Raw genomic sequence first — 4,571 nt, 5'->3', positions numbered from 1 at the left:
ATGCAGCACCCATCGACAATTACTTAAAATTCATATAATCCTTGAGCGACATACTAGCGTCCTTCCGATCCCAATCCAAGCGGAGATCTGATCCAAACCCATGGCTACGCGATGGGCAGGGCGAGATTTCCCGAAAAATCCACTCCCGAGTGGTCCTTCTTGTCAATTTATCTCGCAAGGCGGAAAAAAAAACAACGAGGGGTGCAACACGAGGACTTCCCAGGAGGTCACCCATCCTAGTACTACTCTCGCCCAAGCACGCTTAACTGCGGAGTTCTGATGGGATCCGGTGCATTAGTGCTGGTATGATAGCACCCATCAAACTAATTACTTAAAATTCATATAATCCTTGAGCGACATACTAGCGTCCTTCCGATCCCAATCCAAACGGAGATCTGATCCAAACCCATGGCTACGAGATGGGCAGGGCGAGATTTTCCCAAAAATCCACTCCCGAGTGGTCCTTCTTGTCAATTTATCTCGCAAGGCGGAAAAAACAAAAACGAGGGGTACAACACGAGGACTTCCCAGGAGGTCGCCCATCCTAGTACTACTCTCGCCCAAGCACGCTTAACTGCGGAGTTCTGATGGGATCCGGTGCATTAGTGCTGGTATGATCGCACCCATCAAACTAATTACTTAAAATTCATATAATCCTTGAGCGACATACTGGCGTCCTTCCGATCCCAATCCAAACGGAGATCTGATCCAAACCCATGGCTCACCTTGATAGGCGGGCGGGCTAAAGAAGAATCCCACTCAGGGGTGTCCTTCTTAATCAATTTATCTGCATGAAGGAAAAACAAAAGCGAGGGGTGCAACACGAGGACTTCCCAGGAGGTCACCCATCCTAGTACTACTCTCGCCCAAGCACGCTTAACTGCGGAGTTCTGATGGGATCCGGTGCATTAGTGCTGGTATGATCGCACCCATCAAACTAATTACTTAAAATTCTTATAATCCTTGAGCGACATACTAGCGTCCTTCCGATCCCAATCCAAACGGAGATCTGATCCAAACCCATGGCTACGCGATGGGCAGGGCGAGATTTTCTCAAAAATCCACTCCCGTGTGGTCCTTCTTGTCAATTTATCTCGCAAGGCGGAAAAAACAAAAACGAGGGGTGCAATACGAGGACTTCCCAGGAGGTCACCCATCCTAGTACTACTCTCGCCCAAGCACGCTTAACTGCGGAGTTCTGATGGGATCCGGTGCATTAGTGCTGGTATGATCGCACCCATCAAACTAAGTACTTAAAATTCATATAATCCTTGAGCGACATACTAGCGTCCTTCCGATCCCAATCCAAACGGAGATCTGATCCAAACCCATGGCTACGCGATGGGCAGGGCGAGATTTCCCGAAAAATCCACACCCGAGTGCTCCTTCTTGTCAATTTATCTCGCAAGGCGGAAAAAACAAAAACGAGGGGTGCAACACGAGGACTTCCCAGGAGGTCACCCATCCTAGTACTACTCTCGCCCAAGCACGCTTAACTGCGGAGTTCTGATGGGATCCGGTGCATTAGTGCTGGTATGATCGCACCATCAAACTAATTACTTAAAATTCATATAATCCTTGAGCGAAATACTAGCGTCCTTCCGATCCCAATCCAAACGGAGATCTGATCCAAACCCATGGCTACGCGATGGGCAGGGCGAGATTTCCCGAAAAATCCACTCCCGAGTGGTCCTTCTTGTCAATTTATCTCGCAAGGCGGAAAAAACAAAAGCGAGGGGTGCAACACGAGGACTTCCCAGGAGGTCACCCATCCTAGTACTACTCTCGCCCAAGCACGCTTAACTGCGGAGTTCTGATGGGATCCGGTGCATTAGTGCTGGTATGATAGCACCCGTCAAACTAGTACTTGAAATTCGCCTGTAATCCTTGGCGACATACTAGCGTCTACGTCCCAATCAAGCGGTCGATCAAACTGTGCGATGGGCAGGGCGCGATTTTCCTAAAAATCCACTCCCGAGTGGTCCTTATTGTCAATTCCTCTCGCAAGGCGGAAAAAACAAAAGCGAGGGGTGCAACACGGGGACTTCCCAGGAGGTCACCCATCCTAGTACTACTCTCGCCCATGCACGGTTAAATGCGGAGTTGAAATGGGATCCGGTGCATTAGTGCTGGTATGATCGCACCCGTCAAACTAATTATTTAAAATTCATATAATCCTAGTGCGACGTACTAGCGTCTTTCCGATCCAAATACGAATCGGCGATTTGATCGAAACCCTTAGCTACGCGATGGGCAGGGCGCGATTTTCAAAAAAATCCACTCTGAAGTTGTCCTTCTTGTAAATTCCTCTCGCAAGGCGGAAAAAACAAAAACGTGGGGACCAACACGAGGACTTCCCAGTAGGTCACCCATCCTAGTACTACTCTCGCCCAAGCACGCTTAACTCCGGAGTTCTGATGGTATCTGGTGCATTAGTGCTAGTATGATCGCACCCGTCAAACTAATTATTTAAAATTCATATAATCCTAGTGCGACGTACTAGCATCTTTCCGATCCAAATGCGAATCGGCGATCGGATCGAAACCCTTGGCTACGCGATGGGCAGGGCGCGATTTTCATAAAAATCCACTCCCAAGTTGTCCTTCCTGTAAATTCCTCTCGTAAGGCGGAAAAAACAAAAACGAGGGGTGCAACACGAGGACTTCCTAGGAGGTGACCCATCCTAGTACTACTCTCGCCCAAGCACTCTTAACTGCGGAGTTCTGATGGGTTCCGGTGCATTTGTGCTGGTATGATCGCACCCATCAAACCAATTATTTAAAATTCATATAATCCTAGGGCGACCTACTAGCGTATTTCCGATCCGAATGCGAACCGGTGATCTGATCGAAACCCTTGGCTACGCGATGGGCAGGGCGCGATTTTCCTAAAAATTCACTCCCAAGTTGTCCTTCCTGTAAATTCCTCTCGCAAGGCGGAAAAAACAAAAACGAGGGGTGCAACACGAGGACTTCCCAGGAGGTCACACATCCTAGTACTACTCTCGCCCAAGCTCGGTTAAATGCGGAGTTCAAATGGGATCTAGTGCATTATTGCTGGTATGATCGCACCCATCAAACTAATTATTTCAAATTCATATAATCTTAGGGCGACCTACTAGCGTATTTTCGATCCCAATGCGAACCGGCGATCTGATCGAAACCCTTGGCAACACGATGGGCAGGGCGCAATTTTCCTAAAAATCCACTACCGAGTGGTCCTTATTGTCAATTCCTCTCGCAAGGCGGAGAAAACAAAAACGAGGGGTGCAACACGGGAACTTCCCAGGAGGTCACCCATCCTAGTACTACTCCGCCCAAGCAAGCTTGAATGCAGAGTTCTGATGGGATCCGGTGCATTAGGGCTGGTATGATTGCACACATCAAACTAATTATTACAAATTCATATAATCCTAGGGTGACCTACTAGCTTATTTCCGATCCCAATGCGAACCGGCGATCTGATCGAAACCCTTGGCTACACGATGGGCAGGGCGCGATTTTCCTAAAAATCCACTCCCGAGTGGTCCTTATTGTCAATTCCTCTCGCAAGGCGGAAAAAACAAAAACGAGGGGTGCACCACGAGGACTTCCCAGGAGGTCACCCATCCTAGTACTACTCTCGCCCAAGCACGGTTAACTGCGGAATTCTGATGGGATCCGGTGCATTAGTGCTGGTATGATCGCACCCATCAAACTAATTATTTAAAATTCATATAATCCTAGGGACCTTCTAGCGTATTTCCAATCCCAATGCGAACCGGTGATCTGATCGAAACCCTTGGCTACGCGATGGGCAGGGCGCGATTTTCCTAAAAATCCACTCCCAAGTTGTCCTTCTTGTAAATTTCTCTCGCAATGCGGAAAAAACAAAAACGAGGGGTGCAACACGACGACATCCGAGGAGGTCCCCCATCCTAGTACTACTCTCACCCAAGCAAGCTTGACTGCAGAGTTCTGATGGGATCCGGTGCATTAGTGCTGGTATGATCGCACCCATCAAACAAATTATTTAAAATTCATATAATCCTAGGGCGACCTACATGCGTATTTTCGATCCCAATGCGAACCGGCGATCTGATCGAAACCCTTGGCTACGCGATGGGCAGGGCGCGATTTTTCGAAAAATCCACTTCCGAGTGGTCCTTCTTGTCAATTCCTCTCACAAGGTGGAAAAAACAAAAACGAGGGGTGCAACACGAGGACTTCCCAGGAGGTCACCCATCCTAGTACTACTCTCGCCCAAGCACGCTTCGCTGCGGAGTTCAGATGGTATCCGGTGCATTAGTGCTGGTATGATCGCAACCATCAAACCAATTATTTAAAATTCATATAATCCTAGGGCGACCTACTAACGTATTTCCGATCCCAATGCGAACCGGCAATCTGATCGAAACCCTTGGCTACGCGCTGGGCAGGGCGCGCTTTTCCTAAAAATCCACTCCCAAGTTGTCCTTCTTGTAAATTCGCCTCGTAAGGCGGAAAAAACAAAAACGAGGGGTGCAACATGAGGACTTCCCAGGAGGTCACCCATCCTAGTACTACTCTCGCCCAAGCAAGCTTGAATGCGGA

The 4,571-nt window shown here is 48.6% G+C and overlaps 12 non-coding genes and 2 pseudogenes across 12 annotated transcripts; all 14 read right to left on the bottom strand.

Annotated features, from left to right (window-relative positions):
- Positions 1 to 198: 198 nt before the first annotated feature.
- On the bottom strand, positions 199 to 317 carry LOC118347566. Its single transcript, XR_004800761.1, has one exon. It is a non-coding gene; the product is annotated as a 5S ribosomal RNA (ribosomal RNA).
- Positions 318 to 506: 189 nt separating this feature from the next.
- On the bottom strand, positions 507 to 625 carry LOC118347554. The gene has a single exon (XR_004800751.1). It is a non-coding gene; the product is annotated as a 5S ribosomal RNA (ribosomal RNA).
- A 187-nt stretch (positions 626 to 812) lies between these two features.
- LOC118347563 lies at positions 813 to 931 on the bottom strand. The gene has a single exon (XR_004800758.1). It is a non-coding gene; the product is annotated as a 5S ribosomal RNA (ribosomal RNA).
- Positions 932 to 1,120: 189 nt separating this feature from the next.
- LOC118347553 lies at positions 1,121 to 1,239 on the bottom strand. Its single transcript, XR_004800750.1, has one exon. It is a non-coding gene; the product is annotated as a 5S ribosomal RNA (ribosomal RNA).
- Positions 1,240 to 1,428: 189 nt separating this feature from the next.
- LOC118347564 lies at positions 1,429 to 1,547 on the bottom strand. The gene has a single exon (XR_004800759.1). It is a non-coding gene; the product is annotated as a 5S ribosomal RNA (ribosomal RNA).
- Positions 1,548 to 1,735: 188 nt separating this feature from the next.
- LOC118347565 lies at positions 1,736 to 1,854 on the bottom strand. The gene has a single exon (XR_004800760.1). It is a non-coding gene; the product is annotated as a 5S ribosomal RNA (ribosomal RNA).
- A 173-nt stretch (positions 1,855 to 2,027) lies between these two features.
- On the bottom strand, positions 2,028 to 2,146 carry LOC118347558. Its single transcript, XR_004800755.1, has one exon. It is a non-coding gene; the product is annotated as a 5S ribosomal RNA (ribosomal RNA).
- A 190-nt stretch (positions 2,147 to 2,336) lies between these two features.
- LOC118347559 lies at positions 2,337 to 2,455 on the bottom strand. The gene has a single exon (XR_004800756.1). It is a non-coding gene; the product is annotated as a 5S ribosomal RNA (ribosomal RNA).
- A 190-nt stretch (positions 2,456 to 2,645) lies between these two features.
- Positions 2,646 to 2,764, bottom strand: LOC118347556. The gene has a single exon (XR_004800753.1). It is a non-coding gene; the product is annotated as a 5S ribosomal RNA (ribosomal RNA).
- Positions 2,765 to 2,954: 190 nt separating this feature from the next.
- LOC118347561 lies at positions 2,955 to 3,073 on the bottom strand (annotated as a pseudogene).
- Positions 3,074 to 3,263: 190 nt separating this feature from the next.
- Positions 3,264 to 3,381, bottom strand: LOC118347562 (annotated as a pseudogene).
- A 190-nt stretch (positions 3,382 to 3,571) lies between these two features.
- Positions 3,572 to 3,690, bottom strand: LOC118347555. The gene has a single exon (XR_004800752.1). It is a non-coding gene; the product is annotated as a 5S ribosomal RNA (ribosomal RNA).
- A 188-nt stretch (positions 3,691 to 3,878) lies between these two features.
- On the bottom strand, positions 3,879 to 3,997 carry LOC118347560. The gene has a single exon (XR_004800757.1). It is a non-coding gene; the product is annotated as a 5S ribosomal RNA (ribosomal RNA).
- Positions 3,998 to 4,187: 190 nt separating this feature from the next.
- On the bottom strand, positions 4,188 to 4,306 carry LOC118347557. The gene has a single exon (XR_004800754.1). It is a non-coding gene; the product is annotated as a 5S ribosomal RNA (ribosomal RNA).
- Between the last annotated feature and the right edge of the window lie 265 nt (positions 4,307 to 4,571).

This window comes from Juglans regia, unplaced genomic scaffold, assembly GCF_001411555.2.
Source record: "Juglans regia cultivar Chandler unplaced genomic scaffold, Walnut 2.0 Scaffold_955, whole genome shotgun sequence".
Classification (NCBI taxonomy): domain Eukaryota; kingdom Viridiplantae; phylum Streptophyta; class Magnoliopsida; order Fagales; family Juglandaceae; genus Juglans; species Juglans regia.
Note: the sequence above shows the minus strand (reverse complement) of the source record. Positions and strands in the feature narration are given on the sequence as shown.